This window comes from Sinocyclocheilus rhinocerous, unplaced genomic scaffold (assembly GCF_001515625.1).
Source record: "Sinocyclocheilus rhinocerous isolate Xijiao unplaced genomic scaffold, SAMN03320098_v1.1 scaffold768, whole genome shotgun sequence".
In the NCBI taxonomy this organism is placed as follows: domain Eukaryota; kingdom Metazoa; phylum Chordata; class Actinopteri; order Cypriniformes; family Cyprinidae; genus Sinocyclocheilus; species Sinocyclocheilus rhinocerous.
This window is the reverse complement of record NW_015634483.1, coordinates 268449-293554: the sequence shown is the minus strand read 5'-3', so window position 1 is coordinate 293554 and position 25106 is coordinate 268449. Positions and strand designations below refer to the sequence as shown.

General features: G+C 34.3%; 1 long non-coding RNA gene across 1 annotated transcript in view; it reads left to right on the top strand.

Moving 5' to 3' along the window:
- Positions 1-19696: 19696 nt before the first annotated feature.
- The window catches only part of LOC107745647 (uncharacterized), a 16055-nt gene continuing 10645 nt past the window's right edge, over positions 19697-25106 (top strand). Inside the window, exons 1-2 of the long non-coding RNA XR_001640620.1 lie at positions 19697-19797; positions 19933-20004. This is a non-coding gene — a long non-coding RNA (uncharacterized LOC107745647). The remainder of the gene's footprint in view (positions 19798-19932; positions 20005-25106) is intronic.

Genomic DNA, 25106 nt, shown 5'->3' with positions numbered 1-25106 from the left:
TATATATATATAAAATAATAATAATAATTATTATTATTATAATTTTTTGTAAGACATAACATACAGGCCATCAATCATTATTGAAAGATAAACTCACTACTGGTCAAATAGAGGAATAATAATTATTAATATTTTTAATGATTTTAGGCGCTCAGAGCCGCTGATTCCTCCGTGACATTGAGAGGCATTCCTTGCATTTTCCTGCTTTGTAGTCATAGCCCAGGTTGGGAAAACTCTCGGGATGGAATGGAGGATGTACGGTGACATGTCAGCTTGTGAGATTTTACTTCCTCCTTCTGACAAAGCTGCCGATCCTGGGAGTGTGTGAGTGCGTGTGAGTGAAGGGAATAATGGATGTTTACCAGGGAGCTGACAATGCTTCGTGACTCTAATCAAAATGCTGAGGCTTTACTATGCACAAAATATAAGTAATAATAGTGGCACAAATACCTTATGAAGAAAAGGTTGAAGTGATGAATCATTTCCTGTCTTTGCTAAAGAGATACATTAATACCATTCTAAAAACAAGGACTTGCCTTTGATCTTTCACTGGAATGAAATTCAAAAGCAGCTTTCCTCATGCTGCTGGTTTGAAATTCTTTTGAACATCTGAGCAATTAGTTTATAATGCAACATCCATCTGTCAATCTCTCTACATAAGGCTCATTATAAAACACTTTCCAGTATCGGATGGTGATTGCTATAAATTATATATACGTGAATGTGTATCACTGCATACTGCCTAATTATTAATCTCATGTTGTCTTATTATTGTGTTGAATCCACCCTGCAAGGGTTTATTGTTTCTGTAAATGTTGTGTCATATACTATATACAGTAATAGCAATCTTTAAAAAAAGAAAACAGCTTACTGTATGTCTTCATAATATATATATATATATATATATATATAGATAATGTAGAACAATATTTAGAAAGGCTTTACAAAAAAAGTTTTCAACCATATTTGTAAATTAATTACAGGTGCATCTCAATAAATTAGAATGTCGTGGAAAAGTTCATTTATAATAATAATAATTATTATTATTATAATTTTTTGTAAGACATAACATACAGGCCATCAATCATTATTGAAAGATAAACTCACTACTGGTCAAATAGAGGAATAATAATTATTAATATTTTTAATGATTTTGAAAGTCAGCATATTAGAATGATTTCTGAAGGATCATGTGACACTGAAGACTGCAGTAATGATGCTAAAAAATTAGCTTTGCTGTCGTAGAAATAATTTGCATTTTCAAATATATTAAATAGAAAACAGTTATTTTAAATTGTAATGATATTTTACAGTATTACTGTTTTTACTTCTTTAAAAAAATATATTATTTAATTATTAACTTTTCATATTTAAACCTTCATACACAACTTTAGGTAGTGTGTGACAGGCATAATTCTTCTCATTATTAATAAAAAAAAAACATGGACATGAAATATTGATTTATATTAATAATATTGAAATCTTAGATGCAATATTCATTTACATTAATCTGATTTACAGTCCTATTCAGTCACCTTCTGTCATGAGGCATCAGAGGGCAGCTCATTAGGAGACAACAATAATTAGTCTTTTAAAGTAATGACATTTTCATTTCGTCATGTGTTCTAGTTATTAGGCATACAATTTAAGGTTGTGAAGCCAGACTGTATCGTTTCACAACTATTTGTGCTGAGTTTTCACTTCTTTCATTTGATGTCACACAATGCAGAAGCTCTGCACACAAACAGCTGTAAAAACAATATTGTGGAACAAGCATATTCTTCCCCCCATAAGACTCAAATGAAAAGAGAGAAAGTGAGATAGATAGAGCCTGTCGCACTCTGGAGGTTAGTGCAGGGGTGAAGATCTTAGTACAAAGGCTCAGGTCTGTTAGGGGAATCCACAGACCTCAAAATAAGGATATGAAACGTGTCTGCCAAAATCCTTTCTATGAAAGGTCAAAATTTGCCCTTTAAGACTTTTTAAGCACTTGCACATTTAAAATAAAATTAGCGGGTTGTTTTATATGAAAGGTGAAGAGTGACTAATGATAGATGCAAAAGGATGCAAAGAAAATCAAACAAAGAAAGATTCACATTGTGCATTGGAAGTCAACCTTTGAGAGCAGAAGTAAGTGGTTTACCTTTTGCCCTATGCTCCAGTGGGGAACTATAACACTATACAGTATACTATATAGTTGAACACTAAGTTTACATTAGTGGTGTTTGTGTGTGCTCAATAATACTAAGGTGTTCAGTATAGTTGCTGGAGTTGCCGTGTGGTTGTTAGGGTGTTCTAGGTGGTTGCTAGGTTGCTCTAGGTGGTTTCTAGTATCCACCAGACAGATCTGAGAGTCTTGAGAGACAGAAGTTGTAAAAATAGCTTTTTATAAAATCATAAAATGTATTGCCATGAATGAAAATTTTCTTTAATATGCCAAATTAAGTAAAATGGAAGTTTAAATTAATGAATGAAAGTTGGCTGGAAATTTACTCACCCTCAGGCCATTCACAATTTAGATGAGTTTGTTTCTTCATCTGAACAGATTTGGAGAAATTTAGCATTGCATCACATGCTCACCAAAGGATCCTCTGCAGTGAATGGGTGCCGTCGGAACGAGAGTCCAAACAGCTGATAAAAACAACCCAATAATCCACAAGTATTCCATATGACTCCAGTCTACCGATCAATCTTCTTTAATGAAAATCTGCTTGTAATAAACAAATTTATCATAACAACATTCCTTCCACTAAAATCCACAATATTGCTTTCTCCAGTGAAGTCATACCATCTGAATCAGGAGAGAAATATGCACAGATTAAGTACCATTTACAAACATAACCAGTCCAAAACAAATATGTCGGTGGATTTTGATGTGAGAGGACAACAGGGGATGGGCCTTTTAACTAGAGGAAGAGCTATTATGGATTATGGACTTGTATTTTGGCCATACACGACGGTTTAAAGTATAAAAAAAACCTCAATGATGGATTTGTTTCCTACAAACATGAAGCATTTCACTTCACAAAACATTGACTGGTGGGCTGGAGTCTTGTGGATTACTTGTGGATTATTGTGATGTTTTTATCAGCTGTTTGGACTCTCATTCTGACGGCACCCATTCACTGCAGAGGATCCATTGGTGATGTAATACTAAATTTCTCCAAATCCTTTCTGGTGAAGAAACAAACTTATCTACATCTTGAATGGCTGGAGGGCGAGTACATTTTCAGCCAATTATCATTTTTAAGGCGAATTATTCCTTTAAGTGCATTTTGGTATTAAAATAATTTTAGCCAAATATTGGTGGTAACTTCTTATGTCTGTGGTGTTACCAATATTTCTGCCAAGAGAGACAGTAACACCACAGACAAATTAGCCTAAATGCAGACTTTTCTAAATTTGGGTTTGGCATTGTGATAGTTTCAAGATCATGGGACATTTCATATATATTAATAAGATTACATTTATCGAAATTTAGAATAAGTATCTCAAATTTATCAGCATAACACCAAAGACTCTAATAAAGTGTGACAAATTTAGAAAAATGTATGCAAATTAATAAGAAATAATGTACTCACCATGCACCACTCAGTTCAAGCATGACTGGCAATGACATTTACACTTCCCCCTTTTCTTAAAAGGCCGACATACATTGTGGAAACATCACAGACATTAAGTTGGGGTACACCATTTGTTCTTAAAAAAATAATAACATGTTTTCCAAGCAATTTACTTAAGTTGCATTTAAAATCTACAGTATATTCACAATATAACCACTTTATCTGTTTTGAAAATTTTATATTGTTGTTGCAATTACATCCCAGCATTTTTGATGTATGGCGGGAACATGCACATTTTGTTACACGTGAAACATGAAACATTGTGTGAAACTTTCATTTCATGAGTGTGAATTGGCCACACCCCACAGGAAGTTAAACGGGATTTTTGGAATTGTAATTCAGAGAAATTCACCACAGGTAATCCATTCTTGGAATGAAGTGTTTTTTTTATTTTTTTATTAAATTTAAAAGTTGAGATGCATACATACATACATACATACACGTTTTAATAGGTGGCATTGCAAACATTAGCTCTATCTATTGCTCTGTCTATATATCAGTCATATATATCATATCATATGAATTTCGGTTCATTTTAATTATATTTCCTTACATTTAAGAGATTCTACAAGCTATACTTCCTAGAAAATGCTCTCCTCACCACCTTGAAAACAGCTGAAGTTTAAACTGTCTTCACATTCATCAGGCCGAGCACTAAGTCAGTGAGGTGGAAACCGCTTGTAGCAAGACTAACTCTGGCATCTATCTCAGGCAAAGTGATTTTCTGTGTTTCTGATGGGGTTTGGTCATTGTACTAAGATGAGTGTTGGTTCCACCTTAGACCGCTACAGTAGTGAAAGTAGCCCCATTCATCAGGCCATGGTTTCTTCGGTGTGGAGGTGGGCGTGCAGGGCAGTGGAGGCAGGCTGACTTTTTTTCCGTGACAAAATGGTTTGATCCTTCCCTAAATGGGAGTTTGATATATGAGTGTTGTTTTCTCAAGTCTTCTGAGACCGTTTGTAAGCCTATTTGCTCTGTCATTGGGGATACTATATCACAATGTTGTGCTACCCTGTGGCGAAAGGAAAAAAAAAACTCTTCATTCATTTTTCAAACAGGATGCAATTGACATGCTTGACAACATTAGTCTTTATAAGACATACTTACTATACAGAGTACTTCCTATAAACTACTTGCTTTATATTACTAGAGCCAGTGTTGGGGAGTAACTACATGTACCGGCGTTATAATTTAATTACAGTTACTACATTTTTTAAAAATTAAATTACAGTTAGGCCTGCTTATGAAAATGTTAACGATTACAAAGGGGTTTACATTTCAATATTTACACACATCCACATACAGATTTAATTGTTTTTTTCCCCAAATAGCACTGACTCCTCTAAAATATGAGTCATATGGCCCTATGATTTCCGCGATGCAGAAAACATGGACTGGTTCGTATAAAATCCAGTCATAAAAATGGAAGTCCTATAATGCGGAATGTCACGGAATATGCCACATTTTGGATGAATAAATCAGGTCAGTACACTTGAATCAAAATGCGATAGGAAATACACTGACTTGAGCAAAATGACCAGCATGAAACCCCCTTAAATTCTCCTTAAAATCTTGCAAGCATTTATGATGTCAGTTCAATATGGAATTATTTAGAAATATTTCAAATAGTGATATGCTCTGACTCTAGAGAAATTGCAAAGAAAGACAACATGTTTACTTTCAAAATATTTATTTACTTGTGAAAAAGAATAGTGCCTAACTGTATTGAATGTTCAAAGTATATAATTAAAAAAAAACTCACAGATAATATAATAGCATTATAATGTCATAAATAAAATTAATAAAAAATAAATAATACATTTTATAATTATTATAATAAATAAAATATTGGTGGTACACTTTATAAACTATGTTTCTTAACACACGTAAGTGCACTTTTACCCTTTGTACTCATTTTTTTTACAAAGTACACTCAAAAAAAATTATTAATTGAATTTACAATTTTTTTAAGGTAAGTGGTTGCAATCAATTTATTTTAGCTACCTTTAAATAAACAAATTTAGTTGATTAACTTTCAACATTTTTTTTTTAATGTAGCTAAAAAAAATTGTTTGCAACCACTTACCTGAAAAAAATTTGTATCATTTTTTTCCGGTGTACTTTTGTAAAAAAAAAAAAAAAAATTATTATTATTAATTTTTTAATTACAAATATATGTAAATACAAGACAAGTTTCAATAAAAATTATATTACAATATATTTGAGTTTGCCATACATGCTTGTCAGTACATTCGACAGTACACTTTAACCGTTTTGCAAAGGCAAAAGAAGTAATTATGAAATTACATATAAAGATGTACTTACGTCCTACTTAAGTATAGGTAAAAAAACACTCTTAAGAGTTAAACTAATTGTATTTAATTCTTTAAATTCATTTTCATTCAAATGTAAATAACATACAATAAAGTGTCTGAAAAGATTATATCCTGTTCACACTTTATAATCCATTAATATTTTTCGTAAATTATATTTTCAATTATGTTAAAAGTGTACTTTCTATGAGCAATAGTGATAGTGGTGCTTCACTTAAAGCACCACTAATAATGCAGTGCAAAAGTATTTAATGGGCCTTATTGGCCTATGCATGGACAAGTCATGAAAATACGTAACCCATGAATTAACCCAGAGATTCAGTCAAGGCTATATGTCCAATGCTTTATAATGACAGCTGTGTTAAGCAACAGTGTGAGAGAATATGTTGTACCACCCCAAACGTGTCCTCTTAGTCCACTGGGTATATGCAGGAAACAGGGTTGTTTCTTAACGGCTGACTACTGCTGTCCCCGAGGTGATTTCTTTCCGCAGAGTTCTTCGTTTGTTTAATTCTTTCTCAAACACTGTCATTTGTCTTCCACATTTTTACTATCGGTTTTGTAGAAGACAAGCATAGGCGGCGTTCTTTCTAATTTGCCTCAGAAATCTCATCAGATCTCTTGCATAACGATTGAGCTGCAATGCTAACGGTACGTAATGACATAGCTGGCTCATTATAAAACTTTTGAAAGGATTTTTTATCTATGAGAAAGAAGAAAACACATATAGTACGAGGGGCAGAACTCTTCAACAGTATGATGTGGTTACATATTCAACATTATGACTCTAGGTGTTAGCTTAGACACAGAGTCGCAACTAAACATGTATCAAGAACTATGTATCGAGCAGGTCTGTTGGTTCTCAGCTGGATTTGTGTTAAGACCCAAAACAAACACTCTGTTAAAAGTGTTTATCATTCAAAAGTAACCAGTAAATTTTGTAAATGCATAAACAACAAATGAAGCTGTAAAAACTGAAAAAAACGTGCCTGTGGCAACATTTCTGCAAGTAAAATGTCCAGTAAGTGGCACTAAAAGTCTATTCAGTTCTATTCGAAACAGATGAATTTGAATCTGGCAATGTTTTATTACATGAATTGTTGTACATATTGTAGCAGTTCGGAAATGAAATATCTGGTGAGTGACACATACCACCTACACTTCACCCTACCTTATACCTAACCGACAGTGTTAACAAAAGCAAATGTGAGACAACACATTTTCTGAAGCAACCATGTCAATTTAGCTTGATTCTACAATTCTTTGAAATCTTTTGCGACTCACGTTTCATAGGACTCGTATCCGAGTGTTCTGCATTGCAAGTTCAATGTTCAAAGTTCAAAGGTGAGCTACTGAGCAAGTTTGCTATGTCTGAAAAGCCATACATATGGAGCTGGTTATAAGATGCAAATGTCAAAAAGCATTAGTTTACAAATAATGCACTATGGTGAAAGTGTTTTGAGGTCATAACATAATATTGTGCAAGAACCACATGAAAAAAGTCCCCATGAAATCAAAATTAAAGTTTTTTGGGTGTTAGTATCAATATGTTAGTCTTAAGGTTATCTATAAGGCAGTGTGCTCCAAAACAGTGACTAAATTCGTATTTAGAAGATATAAGCATTCAAAGCTTGCAGATCGTCACTTCCTCCAAAACGGCTCAACAATTTTTTTTTTTACGTCACATCGTACTTCAGCTTCTTATTAAACTTTCTGTCCAATCAAATGCTCTCTAGAATCCCACATAGAGTAACGTTGCATGTTTCTAAGCATTTCAGGGGACCTTTAAGTGAATTGAATGAATAGGTAGGTAGAGTTTTGCAAAAAAAAAAAAAGATGCATTTTACAATGAGCCTTGTATTGGAAAACCATAAGCTTTCTGTGCAAATTCTAAACTTTTCTCTTACATTTTTATATTAACATTTTAAGACTAAATGACTAATCTCAGTGCATTCAATAATATGACTCAAAATCTACAATAGTACATGTGAAGACAACAGCTCATATGGCTGGATACCTACATTATTCACTGTGATTATCCAACCATTTAATAAAAGACTAATTCATGACACTTTCATATAAAGTGTGCATGTCTAATGGTCAGCCTCTCTGGACTTTCGTGCTGTGCGTCTTAGGGCGAGGGGCAGAGTTGACCATTCTGTCAGAAAGCACGTCACATCTCAGGCCATTTATTTACCTTGGCACAGTGCCTTTATGTCAGTCCCTGCTCCGAGAGCCATCCTCTGTTATGTTTACATGGCTGTTTATTGTGGATTCGCTTGAGGAAAACTGCTGCTCAGATGAAGCAAAAGCAATAGATCACATAGAATATTACACAATGATAGTGTGCTTAGCTGAAATGCTGCCAGTATTGTGTAGTGCATGTGTGTGAAGCAGAATCAAAGATGCTAATCACATCGAGACATATAGAAAGTCAATTTTGGGAAAATTGCATTACCTGCATCAGATGTGAACATTTATCGAGCAGTGACATCAAGAAGTATTCCACATCATACAAAACGTTCTTAAATCGAAAACATTCAGTTTTAGTAACATTAAAAATGTCAAGAACGGGCGCCACATATCATTGCTTCCACAGGAAGCTGCTTATTGTGAAACACAATATATCCAGTCTATTTTGGTAAATGACATATTTACAACTGTTTAGGCCAAGCTCAGTGCAGGCAAGTAACAAGTCAGGCTCTCATCACTGAAAGGCTATGTAAATATAAAGTTTCCAAATAAAAATGTTAATTTATGTCAAGTCTATAATAACTGGAGCAAATAAACACATGTAACATGTATATATTCAAATTAATCTTGAACATTGGCCATATATATATATATATATAATTCTATAATAATAATAATAATAATTTTAGAACTAAAAAATATTATAACTATATAATATGTGCATGAGTGTGTGTAATACACAGTATAATGAGTCTCAGCTACTCATGTAAATGGAATGTCTATATACTACAAAGTGATGACATATTTCTTTACTATGTTATATTTATTTAATACATTTAATAATAATAATAATAATTTGGGCTTTTTATTTGAGAGGACATTTGAGAATCTAAGCAGGAGATTTTCTGCTGTTTCATTTGCGTCATATAAGAGCGTATCACTAGCTGGTAGTTCACATGCTCATCAAGTATGTGTCATTAAAACAGTGGTATGGAAACACTGCCAGGCCACTTATCTCACAGGCTCCAGTGGGTACTTTGGACATTTTGGCACCAGCTATATGACGAACGTTGGCCTTTTTTGCACTGGTTCACCTCTAATTACATGCACTAATGCTAATTACCCAAGATCCTCTTCAGAGATGAGATGGGCTCTCTCCACGACCTGGCGAAATCTTCTCAGCATGGGACACAGTTGAAGTGTCCACTTGGCAAGGAGCCCTAAAAATATGGCAATGATGATTGTGAGAATGGTGCCAGAAATTAGGAGGACACTTGTAAATGTAACCCACCTAACCGTTGGCTCTCAATGCTCCTCACATGCCCATGAGAAGATTTTAGAGAGAAATGTTAACTATTAGTGCATCAGATATAAGAGAATGGTTCTGTTATGTTGCATCTCATTTAACTCAGACCATATGTGTGAACCGGCTTTACCTTAAATAGTTCCTACAAAAGTTTAAATTGTCATCATTTACAAACTGTCTAACTGGTTTAAAAAAGTAGCACAGGTTTTGAGTTTTAGATGCTGTACAGCTCGGGTCTAACACCTTAAGATTGATCTGTAGAGACCCCCTGTGGACAAATGTTGTATTTCAAAATGACCTCGGTACATAAACCATACAGAACAGTCATCAGTAGGAATTACTCATGCATCTGAGATATATAATCACATAGTCATTAAAAATCTTGGAGAGACATTTCACATTTCAAACTGGTGAATATTCTCTGTTGATGCACACAGGAAATGTTCCATGGCTTTGTTACTGAAATAAAGGAAAAAGAGAACATGAACAGTTTATTTCAGGACAGAAATGCTACAGCAGTTTTTATTCAGGCCTGTATAGTGTGTGAGTTCCCTTTTTCCTTTTATTTAATTGCTGTCAAGCTCATGTACCTAATTAATATGAATTTTTAATGTGACAGACATCTCAGTGGTGTTTCATGTTACTTAAATCTCGTCATATCATGTCTATATTATGTTAAGTTTATTTGTAATGTGACAAAAATGAAGCTAATAATGTAAATGGATAAAAGCCTTTTCAAATGACACTCGTATAACACACACAGAACATGTGAACGCATGGTAAACCTAACATGATTTACAGAAAAATCATTCATTTTGTTCCTTCTTCCTTTCTTGATCGCTAATGTTATGGGAATTGCTAACTTCACCCGTTGATGACTTCAACTGTGTGAAAAGACACTCGTCACATGCTTCCCACTCTCCGGGACAGACAATATGGACAGGACACCTGTGTGTGTTCCTGCTTTTGTGAAGGGGAGATGAGGAAAAGTAGGCCTGCTTTGTGAGAATGAATGACTCTGTTTGAAATTCCTATTACCTCACCTAAAGAATTAAAACTGTAATGAAAGAGGAAATGGCTCACAATGTAAGAACAGCACGACTACATTGTAAAATGTTGAGTGTGGGTCAGTTAGTGTAGTTTACACTTCTACAATGATTTGGTATGATTTACTAATTAAGTTTTGTGATGTTGGCTGTTAGCTTAGAGGCTAACATAGTCATATATGCTAATGTTCTATTAAAATGGATCTTTTAGCAGGGATTCGAAAATGTATGGTTTTCTCATCTAGGGAAAACAAACCAAAACGTAATGCTGACTCTACCAATATTTATAAGTGCTTTCAAATTTGCCCATTAAAGTCATTTTCACAATTACTTTTATTAGGCTACCATCTAAATCTGACTGTCAATAGCAGGTAGCGAAGAAGAAGAAAAACTACACTTGTCCAGCCATTTCGTGAGGTTTTCAAAATTAAAATGCCTTTACAGGGTAAAAATGAATCATGATGAACCACCACAGTGATCAGTTAGACCAAAAATAATTAATTATAGTGTGCGAGCATGAAGACTGCCCTCGCATTAGCACAGACAAAAATTATCTTCAGCCTCATTATAGACAAATAAGCAAATATGTTATCAGAATGGGTCTTCCAACAGGGAACTGTGGGTGGACAGACAAAATGTGTGTGGACACAAAGAATGCTCAGCCTCATAGAAGACGTTCTGAAGTTGCTCACAGAATCTGTGTGAGTAGGGTGACACCTGGTGGCTGTTTAAGAAATGATAGGAAATTAGATGTTTTCTACAAAACATTATCATGGCAAATGTGATTTCATGTGTATCAGAAATGATGTCACAGTTGATTTGTTTGGTCTGTTTGTGGTCACTGAGGTCATCTTGTTAAAACAGCAGATACATTTGATCTTGATGCTTTTTCAGACTGTGGTTCCTTACATCATTGTGTGACTCTTAAGTCTGAGTCATATCACACCCCCATATTTTTAATAATGTAATGTGAACAATATATAAAATTCACATAAAAAACATTTTCTTTTTAAGTAAAATTATCATAAATTAAAGGGTTACTTCACATACTTCACTTTGTCCTGATTTTAATCATCTTCTGCTCTCAGTAGTGCATATTGAATTTGGTCTGTTTGTGGTCACTGAGGTCATCTTGTTAAAACAGCAGATACATTTGATCTTGATGCTTTTTCAGACTGTGGTTCCTTACATCATTGTGTGACTCTTAAGTCTGAGTCATATCACACCCCCATATTTTTAATAATGTAATGTGAACAATATATAAAATTCGCATAAAAAACATTTTCTTTTTAAGTAAAATTATCATAAATTAAAGGGTTACTTCACATAGGTCATATAGATTTCTTTGTCCTGATTTTAATCATCTTCTGCTCTCAGTAGTGCATATTGAACATTTGTGCCCTTGTGAAAAAGAAGTACTTTTTAAATAGCACTTATTGCAGAAATAATATACTTTAAAATAATGTACTTACGGTGAGACACTGCAGGTTAATAGGGTAATTTTTTTTACTAATAGTTATCACCTTACTTACCCAGTTGATTGATTACATTGATAATTGCAAAAAATTTTTGTATTACAAGTTTTCTAAAATGTTATGTTTAAATATGCAAATGAGGCATTATTTAATGAAATATGCGCTAATTTGCATACATTTCTAGTACAAAAATCTGAACACTGGATGATGTCGGTTTCAAAATTCTTGTTGAATTTCTTTGACATATTAGAGTCAAATGTTTTTACAGAGGGAATTCTGGGTATCTCTTTTTGTCACTCCATAATTCAGAAAATACTTTGAACAGCCAGAAAACAATATATTTTCACAATTTTGGTGGGAATAAAATGTATATAATCAAGAAAATTATATATGAACAAACCCCTCTGTAAAAACCTTCAGAATATAGACAGGAATAAAAATGTAAAGTTTGGTGCGTGTAAGTGCTACTGAAGTGGAGATTTATGGCTCAGTGTAGGAGAAAAAACTCATTTTGAGAAAACGGCCTTTAAAAATATGTATTGTAAATGAAATCTATTGACACAAATAGATAAAGTGCTATAAAAGATACACTTAACAGTGTCTTTTGGATGTTTTTTTTCCACTAGTCTGAAAAAACACTTTATGAAAAACCAAAAAGTCCAAAATCTCAAAATTGACAGGTGCATGAAAAAAAAGTGTTTTTGCCTGCAGTGTCTGCCCATAAGTGAGAAATTATGTTTTCGGACACTTAATTTCATGTTATATGCATGTTATTTACAATTAAATGAAAATGAATTATAGTTTTAATTTATATTAAATGCTATTATTTTATATTGCTTTGTTGACCCGTTTAAGTATCTTCACATGTAATTTCATAATTATTTCTATTGTCTTTGAAATATGGTTAAGTGTATTGTTAAATGTACGGACACATTTTTTGCATAGAAAGTCAAAGCACATATACACCACTCTTCAGTAACTGGAGTATAAAAATTTAAGTTTTATAGACACAAAAATAAATTTGAGTGTTGGACAGCCAAATTAAATTATGCAAATACTGATGCAAATAGCCGAGGCATACAATATATTTGCAGAGCAGGTAATAATGACTTTATTGATACAATACTGTATACTATATGTGACCCTAGTACACAAAACCAGTCATAAGGGTCAATTTTTTAAAATGGAGATTTATACATCATCTGAAAGATGATGAAATAAGCTTTCCATTGATGTATACTGGCCTGTTTGTTAGGATAGGACAATATTTGGCCGAGGAAATTTGGAATCTGAGGGTGCATGCATGCAATAAAAAATCTAAATATTGAGAAAATCGCCTTTAAATTTGTCCAAATGAAGTTACTGTGATGTTTTTATTAGCTGTTTGGACTCTCATTCTGACGGCACCCATTCACTGCAGACTGCAGAGGATCCATTGGTGAGCAAGTGATGTAATGCTACATTTCTCCGTAGTTAACAAAGCATCACTTTTTTTCTTCTTGCATGATGTTGCAGACAGTTGATTTAACAACTTCACTGAATTCCTTCTCTTCAGCTGAGAGTGTTTTCCAAAAACAACCTCTGATAGCAAAAGAGACACATTTTGTTGTTGTTTCAGACACTTCAGTAACTTTTAATTGTTTTTGTGAGGAGACGAGAGTTGCTTACTTTATGCATAAATAAAATACTAAATAAAATGTGTGGTTTTCACATGAGTATTCAATTTTAATTCAGGATTGTTATTGCAGAAATAACACTGGAATTAAATTAAAATCTTTAAAGTTTAATAATAAATAAATAATTGACAATTATGACCATTAAAACCAATTAAATTAAAACCAATGGCTTAAGTGGATGATCAGGTGATTCAACTGAAGTGTATCTTTTCAGATATAATGTGTTTTTTCCAGCAAGGTCCATCTTGGCTTTTTAATTATTGTTAGGGCTGACAAACAAGATGTTACAGCAACTCATGTCAAAAGGGGCAACTGACTTCCAAAGGGAATCACTCCTACTTACTGTTTGACTGAAACAAACATTAAACAAAAAAAACATTACATTTACATGGACTGCATGTTAGGATGTCATCGGTCAATTTCAAATGACAGCGATTTCAAAATTTAACAAAATGCATTAAACAAAGACAATCAAAACATTCCAGACTTGTAACCCGAAGGTCGTGGGTTTGAGTAAAAATGTAAAGTTTGGTGTGTGTAAGTGCTACTGAAGTGGAGATTTATGGCTCAGTGTAGGAGAAAAAACTCATTTTGAGAAAACGGCCTTTAAAAATATGTATTGTAAATGAAATCTATTGACACAAATAGATAAAGTGCTATAAAAGATACACTTAACAGTGTCTTTTGGATGTTTTTTTTCCACTAGTCTGAAAAAACACTTTATGAAAAACCAAAAAGTCCAAAATCTCAAAATTGACAGGTGCATGAAAAAACAGTGTTTTTGCCTGCAGTGTCTGCCCATAAGTGAGAAATTATGTTTTCGGACACTTAATTTCATGTTATTTACATGTTATATGCATGTTATTTACAATTAAATGAAAATGAATTATAGTTTTAATTTATATTAAATGCTATTATTTTATATTGCTTTGTTGACCCGTTTAAGTATCTTCACATGTAATTTCATAATTATTTCTATTGTCTTTGAAATATGGTTAAGTGTATTGTTAAATGTACGGACACATTTTTTGCATAGAAAGTCAAAGCACATATACACCACTCTTCAGTAACTGGAGTATAAAAATTTAAGTTTTATAGACACAAAAATAAATTTGAGTGTTGGACAGCCAAATTAAATTATGCAAATACTGATGCAAATAGCCGAGGCATACAATATATTTGCAGAGCAGGTAATAATGACTTTATTGATACAATACTGTATACTATATGTGACCCTAGTACACAAAACCAGTCATAAGGGTCAATTTTTTAAAATGGAGATTTATACATCATCTGAAAGATGATGAAATAAGCTTTCCATTGATGTATACTGGCCTGTTTGTTAGGATAGGACAATATTTGGCCGAGGAAATTTGGAATCTGAGGGTGCATGCATGCAATAAAAAATCTAAATATTGAGAAAATCGCCTTTAAATTTGTCCAAATGAAGTTACTGTGATGTTTTTATTAGCTGTTTGGACTCTCATTCTGATGGCACCCATTCACTGCAGAGGATCCATTGGTGAGTGATGATGTAATGCTACATTTGTCCAAATCAGAAATAGAAACAAACTCATCTACATCTTGAAAGGCTTGAGGGTGAGCAAATTTTCAGCAAACTTAAATTTTTGCGTTAACTACTCCTTTAAATCTGATTGCTTAAAAAAAAAAAAATAGTAGAACACCTCTACTCAGCAAGTATCACTTAATGTGGGTTATATTTACAATAAATATCAATGGAATATACAGCACTTTCTAGAATCCACTCCTAAAACAACCCAAATCGGACAGTTCTGCATGTAAACCGTGTTAACGCAGTGAAGTGACATTCCTGTGGCTGTCATATAAAAATCAACTTCTGCCTGCTTAGTGGTTAATTTACCCACAATGGGAAGCAGATCGATTCCATAAGGAGCCATTGAAAACATGTTTATGAGGCAAAACCTACACAAAAAAAACAACGCCATCCACAAACCCAAATGCATGGGTATTATTGTGGTAACTAAATCACTTATATTCAGACCACAATAGTTTACCACATAGAATATAGGCTTTCTAAATAAGAACATGCACTGTAAGAAAAAAAAAAAAATCAGTAGAAAAATGGATAATGTCCCAAACGGTGTAAAATTACCAGTGCCGTTTCTGTTAAGTTTACGAGCATTTCCTTCAACGCTAAAACACAATGCAATCACTATATGTGTAAAACACCTGTGAAAATTCAATACAGACTTTTCTTAAAATGCATATAGTAGTGTAATAACGCAAGCACACGTTCTGAACTGCCCAACTGTGCCATATAAATACAACTAACTTCTGAGAAAACAATGAACAATGATGGAGAATGGGGGGTATAAAGAGGCAGACACTGCACTGAAGAGGGCCATTACTGCAAGAGGCTCAGATCTAGATGTTTTCCAAGGTTCCCTCAGATGTGCTGCCAAGCCTGTATGAAAGACCACAAATAGCAAACACTCTTATTACATTGTGACATTTCCAGGCACTCTTACTCAATGGCATTTCTGTTAAGACTTCTCCATTTATTCCTCAGCTCTGCTGCGGCACAGCTATGGCCTTCTTTGTCGCCAGCATTTGGAAATCTGGATCTTTGAGTGTGACCCTGTGTAAGAGGTACACAACCTTTAGGGACAGACAGCGATGTACCTTACCATCTGCGAAATTCTGTGTCCTTCTCATCTCCAATCAAAGAAAGGCACTATGAAGGCTGACATTGTGGCATACGGTGTGGGAAAGCACTTCATGTCCTGTCCTGAAGTGAGAAGCCTTGTAAAAGAGCCATGTGGTGAGTAAAAGTTTGTTCCTCTGGCTTCCAGTGCTCCACACAGGCCTGTTCATACATCTAAGCCCACCTGAAAACACACGGACACCCTCTTGGCTCATGCACACCCATCCATTCAGAAAACTTTGCCATCAACATCAAGAAATACTCTGCAAACATTTGTCATGTTCAGGAAGGAATGTGAGATTAAACTTAATGAATTCCACATGATCAAAAAGCTCCAATAAAAACCTCAAAAGCTAACCAAATTAAAAAAGATGAAATTAAATTTTTTTTAAATCTGTCTGTTTGTAGTATAAAACACTGAGTTTATGGCCAGAAAGAGGCCCAGATAAAAGGGAGCGTATAATAACAACGAGGAATAAATGTGTTTGGTTTTTGGCTGTCTCACATTTTCCAAAGTCCAGACAGGTTCTCTAAAACACATGTGTTAGATCCAAAACTCAAAATCCCAAACCCTTGAGGGCAATTACAAAAATAACTGCAATTACACTGTAATTACTGTTATTACTTAACAATTTTTTTGTTTCATTTACAAAAAAATCTGTTTTATTTGACCCCAAATTCTGTTTTAGGTTTTTATTCAGTTTTAATGCTTTATTTACATTTTAATTAACAATAATAGGGCCCTACGAAATGGGTTACGAAATGTGTATATGAAAGAGTTTTTGTTGACGAAATTAAAGTCACAACTGCACATAATTGCAGTTTTAAATAGGTAACTAACACCACCTAGTGCTGCAACATATATCCAGTGGTTGAAAACTTGATAGATGTGACAAGGCTATTTATCAGAAATATCTGTGATTTTTAAAAAAAACTATCTGTCATGTTCTTCATTATTCAAAAATGGCATTTGGCTGGATCGAAAATATAGCTAACCAGACCAACTATAATCAACTCCCGAACCAACTCTCCAATGGGCTTAACCCAAATGATGAAAACCTTCATTTGAGGATTGCGGGTAATATTTCCATTTCAAAGAAGGGTGGGGCGTGACGTTATTTATGCCTGGAGAGAAGCATGATCCATTCCTACACATTTCACAGTCTCGGATTTCCTACGTTCCATTTCAAACATGTGGGACAGTGCCTTTGTTGCAGCGGTCCTGAGCATGCGCGGACCCCCAAGGGACCTCTCTCCTGATTGGATCCATATGTCTTCCCACGTTACCCCTCTGTGAGCATGCAGCATTATGCTCATGGAAAAATATTTACAACGGCGGAACATTTTTCCTGTACAGATCACCAGATATTGGGATAGTATAACTTGTAAGAGAAACATTACTTTCTCATATAAAGTAAAAACAGCAGCATAAGCACTTACAATATGATTCACAATTGTTTAATTTGCCATTTGTTGTGTTTTGCATTTTATAATGAATTTGAGAAGGCTAATCATGAGTTTTACTGAGTGAGTCAAAACAATGTATACATCCATTCTGACCTAGAATGCTTTGGTATTTCCTGTATGTGTGTGTGTGTGTGTGTGTGTGTGTGTGTGTGTGTGTGTGTGTGTGTGTGTGTGTGTGTGTGTTCTATGGGGAGAATGTTTGCACTGATTAAATTTAATTCAATGTTTGATTTACAACAGATTTCCAGCAGACACCACAGATGATTTAGCTGTAGAAATACAATTGTTTTATCAGTTTGGCAGGCAATAAGGCTTGACATGATTATCCCACATATCACTGGAAGTATCCCAGAACGCACATACATATGTATACACATACAGATCTTAACAATACAAATCATTATGCAGTATTTGTCTTCAGCTTGTTTTGTTAAAAGCTTGTAAAAACATCTATATACTTTTACAAATCACTTATTCATATGTTATTAACAGTAGAGACCACTAAAACTGGATGAAAAAGAATGCTAGAATAATAAAGTACTAGAATAATAAGGTTTATAACCACTGATTGCTTTATATAGGTCCCATCATGTTTTGGTCAGGACAGAAAAACAAAACAACTTCTAAATTGCATATTTTTATGCATTTACATTTTTATGCAATAGCTATTAAATCAGTTCGAATTTTTTTGTTCAACTGTGCTTTTTGAGTTCAGCGGTCTGTAAACATTTTAAGACCACTAAAACTGGATGAAAAAGAATGCTAGAATAATAAAGTACTAGAATAATAAGGTTTATAACCACTGATTGCTTTATATAGGTCCCATCATGTTTTGGTCAGGACAGAAAAACAAAACAACTTCTAAATTGCATATTTTTATGCATTTACATTTTTATGCAATATCTATTAAATCAGTTCGAATTTTTTTGTTCAACTGTGCTTTTTGAGTTCAGCGGTCTGTAAACATTTTTGAAGCCCAGCCCAGTCTGTTAGCATTGCTCAGTTAATCCCTGCCTATACCATATAAGCATATTTCTTCATTGATGTCCATTCAAAAGAATCAATTAATTCTAAAGATATATATACATATATTTCAAATGTATGTACATTTTAACCATGACCACTATCCTCCTGAGATGTAAGACTATGTGCACAAATGAAAAAAAAACACGGATCATGTTTATGCCTGGTTAGATTATCTCATTTAATTTGATATATAACATGCTAAAACACCTTAAATGTTAATATATCTACTATTTGATCAACAAAATAATATTAACATTTTATTAATAAAATAAACATGCATACAAGTTGCATAAAAGAGCTTTTTTTTTTGTGCAGATGACAATATTTAAACAGATTAGGTTAAAGTTGTGAAAAAAATGTAATTACATTTATAGCATATGGGAAAATTAAATATTTGAGATACATATCAGAAAACCACTGTTGCAGTCTTTACCATTCCATAATGCGAAAAAATAATATTAATACTAATACATCTACGACTACTACTACTAATGATAATTTACTCATTACCAGAATGCAAAAAAATTAATTATCGTTACTGTATAAGTAGCCTAAATCATGACTGCACGTCCAGTAGGTGACAAACACACATAGAATGTGAAAGGCACAAATTATATGATAACTGAATTTTTTAAAAATTAATTAAATGTAAAATGCTGAATCAAATATTAATACACATTTAAGAATTTTGACTGATTAGAGTAATAATGCAACTAACACATTAATGTACTGACGAATCATGATTTGTTAGCGAAAACATTCCTGCGCAGTTTTCACGCCCACTGAATCATTCACTCAACCGATTCATTCAAAACACTGAATCATTCACTCAACCGATTCATTCAAAACACTGAATCATTCAGAAATCAAACAACACTATTATGTTGCAACGGTCCTGCTGTCGCTTTGTTTGGAAATATTTCCGTTGGAGGAGCAAAGAGTAACTGTCAATATTGTGTCTAAAATGTAAGTCACTCAGTATTAACTCATTGTTTACAGAACTGAAAGCAATGTTTCACTTGCAGTACTTAACGTTGTTTTGAATAGGGTCGCGTGAGTTAAGCAGCTGTTTATATATTCCTGTTGTGTTATGATTGACAGAATTAGATGAACATGCCCCACTTGAAACGGTGTCTGAACGTTCAGCTAAACAGCAGGATTCAACCACTTCAGGTCAGAGCAAGATGTACTTTCTGGCGTTCAGGTTTTCAATATGTCTCAGACAGTAGTTGTATATTCCTGCAATGGCCTTTGTGTTTTGTGTGCTCTTGTTGCTGGGGGAAGAATATCAGCTCAGCAAAACAAACCAAGAAAGACAGCTTTAATACTGACTCACTGGAGCAGACAGTGCTGGATTATGGAGTGGGTCAGTTGTGATAGTGGCTACATAGAAACAACTGAATATTGGATTACTTAAAAAGAATGGACTTGTTTGACATTTTGTACAACAGCTGACTTGTATGACATTTTGCTCTTTGCACTGAAAGGTGAAGGCATTCAAATGCATGGCAAAACATTGAAAAAAAGTCCATCTGCTTTAGATTAAATTCTACCAGACTGCAGATCTTGAATGTCCTGAAAACCTTCATCAACATCAAAAGCTGGAGTCCTAATTATGAATTATTCATGTGAATAATAAATTCTTTAATTAGATCTGTACCACAAGTAAATAATGCATAAAAAATATATAAATAATAAACACATATTTAAATAAATAATCATGTTGCTTTGAAATAATGTGCATTATGAAAAGCGCTATAGAAATAGAATGTACTTAACTTAAAACTTTACAAGTAAGCCTGGTACAAAGTAGTAAAATTGCCTAAATGTAACCCCAAATTTATTTGATATAATAATAATAATGAGTGAGCATTTTGTATTATTATTTGTATTGAATTATTACTGCATTTTAAAATACAGTGGGAGAAAGTGGGGCTAAGAAAGAGAAAGACCGGATGTGAGGGAGCAGGTTTAACAGATGTCAAGGGAATCATGATCAAAACCAAAGTTCATGGCTTCTGTTCTGTTTGACAGTACAGCACTCTTTAAAAATCAATGGCAGAGTCAGGAAAGGAAGTCAGACAATATTCAATGGTCTTTTGATCTGTACATTGCATTGAGCCTTCTCAAATAAAGAATAACACTTCTAGTTAGGGCCCTATGAAATCTGCTTTATTCTTTCCCCCAAATTCTGTATTCCATTTCCATTTTTTTTCTGGATTCAGTTTTAATAATAAAAAAATTAATCAAGAGGATAACTGATCAATTGAATTCATACAACTTTAACAATTTATTGATTTATAAAATGTTAACAATAATAATACGTTTTCTTTTTTTCTGAAATTCTGTGTTGTCTGTTTACCATATTTAAAGGGGTCATATGATGCTATTTTAAAGATCATTATTTTGTGTATTTGGTGTAACAGAATATGTTGACATGCTTTAATGTTCAAAAAACACATTATTTTTCAAATACTGTTTTGCTTTCGCACTGAAACACACAGCGTCTCCCTGACATGCTGTTTCAACACTAACTGCGGTTACTGAAACCATGCTTTCTTTCTTTGCGTGCACATTTGGGCATTATGCTAATATTTCCACATATTGACGTAGATATGTGGGGGCGTGTTAGAATGAGCCGTTTTAGGGGGGCGTGGCAGAGTCTTAACTTTGATAAAGAATATCTCTTTGGTTTTGAGACTTTAGTCTTTGCAACTTCAGGGATCTTATCTATGCACAATCAGCTTGTAACACTCCAAAGAGAAAGGAAAACTTGAAATCGCATCATATGACCCCTTTAAAATAATATGTTTGTGTATCCTTATGTACATTTTTGTCTTTTTTCGTTTTTTAAAAAAATAATTTTGCCTGTGTTAATGCCCACAGCATAGATTTTTTTTGCATAGTTTGGCGTGTATTTTTATTAGAATTTTTATATTTCACCTTCATTTCCTTTAATAGATCTATTTTACACTAGGTACACAAAATAATGTCCCAATAAACCCATTCAAATAGCTGTTTTTTTATCCCAAGGCCATTCATCTAGATTCTAGACTTTCAATCTGTTGGCAAAGCTTCAAAATTTATTTAGCCTATTTATTTATTTATTTTTACCAAATGCTGCTATTTTCTCAGGTTTGGCCTATAAAGTAATGGCTTTTTCTCCCCCTTCCCCTTTTCTGCTTTTGCTGTGTTTTAGAGCCAGCTGGATAAATTATGCAAGTAGAATTGTGTGGGTGTGTTGTTATGGATGTCAGAGTGTGGTTTGTATGAGTGAACTAAAAAATGTGCATGTGTCTGTGCGTCTGTAAAGAGAGAAATTATACTGTTCTGTGAATCACAAATCCCACTGCTGTGTATACCAGCAAAGTACTGCTGGCATCTATTGGGAAAAGTTTGGTACTGTGCCCGTATAAGATCTTACTAAAAGCTAATTTTTTGAGATATAAACCTCAAAATTGGAACACAACTTGTTTAGATTTATGGCTTTGATTTTCTAGCAATTTTGGTGTTCAACATGTTTTATAAAATATATAATTTAGATAAAAATGTGCTCATAAATCATTTTTATGAACTGAAACCTCTAACTTTTTTGTTTGACTGAAGAGCCACTGTCCTGCAGAGTTTAGCTTCAGCTTGCCTCAACACAGTTTCTAGTATGTGTAGTAAGACCTTGATTGGCTGGGTCAGGTGTTTAATTGGGGTTGAGGCTAAACTCTGCAGGACAGTGAAGTTCAAGAACAGGATTGGACACCACTGGTTTAAAGGGGTCATATGATGCGATTTCAAGTTTTCCTTTCTCTTTGGAGTGTTACAAGCTGTTCGTGAATAGATAAGATCCCTAAAGTTGCAAAGACTAAAGTCTCAAACCCAAAGAGATATTCTTTATAAAAGTTAAGACTCGTCCACGCCCTCCTAAAACGCCTCGTTTAAACATGCCCCCACATGTCTAGGTCACGATGTGGGAAGATTTGCATAACGCCGCCCAAATGTTCACGCAAAGAAAGAAGGCGTAACTTTATTGTTGCTGTCACTGCCGCCGCCGTGCTGTGAAGACGCTGTGCGTTTCGTTGCGAAAGCGAAAATACTTTGTTTGGCCTTCCAAAAGAGGACACGACTAGAAATCAGTGGTTAAGTTGAATTTACAACACTGTTCACTTTTTAACAACATCATATGACCCCTTTAAACTATTGACTATTGCTACAGTTTCAAAATAGCATCCCCAGCACTTGTTTAAATGTGTTGAAATCATTTCAAGTTGTATTTTGCTATTATTATATATTAGAAAGAATGTAATGCCTCTATTACCATTTTTTAAGATAAGAGGGTGATGAGGCTGAGGGTTATGCTGTTTCATTTGGCAAGTCTCACTTTATCAGTCTTCTTTCCCCTCAGGCAGGCAGGTTTTCAGGAAGTCATGGTTCCTGGTGTCATTTCTCTTATCAGTTAGACTAGCGGCAGATCCTGAATCAGCAGGTAAGACACACACTGATGTATGCATCTCCTAAAGCTTGTTTAATTACTCCTCACTGTACCCGAGCCTCCTCCGAGGCAACACCATTAATGCAGCTCTGCCTCGGAGCGTCTCCCTCTGGCCTCTTCACTCTGTCCTCCTCTGGGCTTTCCCTAATGATTCAAAACAGCTCTGTAGTCAGGCTGCTCCCATGTCCATGTCCCATTCTTGACTCCCGCATAGTCAGAGCCTGCATGAAGCAACTAATCTCTATACATTTTGCATACTGTAGTTATACTGGAAGTCATATTCAGCATAACATGCATTACAATTCAAATGTTTTTGAAAGAAGTACATATCTCATGCTCACCGAGGCTGCATTTATTTGATCAGAAATACAGCAAAACTGTGAAATATTATCATTTCAAATAACTATTTTCTATTTTAATATATTTTAAAATGTTATTCCTGTGATGGCAAAAGCTGAATTTTTAGCAGCCATCAACTATTAACAGTGTCACATGATTCTTCAGAAATCATTTAAATATGCTGGAGCAAATTTGGTTGTGGAAACAATTCAACTCAGAAATTGCTAGTAAATTTCACAGTTAATGTCAAAGAAACAGCAAGTTATACACTGAAATAAATGTGAAAGTCGGAAGTAGAAAGACTGAAACCCGTTTCCCGAAACCACTTTTCAAACAAACATTCACTAAAAGCATCGCAACCTTACATGGATGGAACTATAGTTCTCGATTTGTGGTTAGAAGCATAATGCTCTGTTAGTATGACGTGGATTTAATCTGTCATTAAAGTGCCCCTCCTGTTGAAAAAAACCAGCATATGCTGGTTAGGTATGTTTTGAAGCTGGGATGCTGGTTTAAGCTGGTCCTTTGCTGGTTTATGCTGGTCTTTAGCTGGTCATGTGCTGGTCCTAAACTGGTCCGACCAGCTTAAGACCAGCACATCACCATCTAAGGACCAGTTTAAACCAGCAAAGGACCAGCTTAAACCAGCTCAAACCAGCCTCCCAGCTTCAAAACATACCTAACCTGCATATGCTGTTTTTTTCCAACAGGATTTTTGAAAATTTCCTTTCATGCAGTGTGTAACACAGCTCTAAGTGAATGAAAACATCCTGCAAAGTTTTAAATCTGATTTAAAGTCTCTCAAAAGAAAGAGTCGACTCTGAATCACTGAAACGAGTCGTTTTTAAAACGAATCCCAAGCCGTTTCATGTTGACGTCAAAATTAAACATTAGCATATTGCCACAGCTCTAAGTGAATGAAAACATCCTGCAAAGTTTTAAATCTGAAAGTGCACAGTGTATAAAGTTATTGTCTCTCAAAAGAAAGAGTCGATTCTGAATCACTGAAACGAGTAGTTTTTAAAACGAATCCCAAGCCGTTTCATGTTGAAGTCAACATGAAACATTAGCATATGCCTGCCCACTTGTTGGCATTCAAGTAATCACAATGCCTAAATATAAGTTAAAGAGTGGGAGAGTGACAAGTCTCAAAACGTGAATTATTGTGGAGTGAGATGACAAGAAGGCCCAAGTATGCATGTACTGCATCCAGTCAGTCACCACAACGTTACTAAACACACACACACACACACACAATGCAGAAGCTCTGGTGCTGATGTAAACGTCGACAGCCGCACTTATCACGAGAGCTCAGCAGACAGACGTTATGATTCATGAGTGACAGGTTTTTAGCGTAATAAATTAAGTTATAACGTATCTGATTTTTAATGTAGTATGACTATATTCAAGTAATCACAATGCCTAAATATAAGTTAAAGAGTGGGAGAGTGAC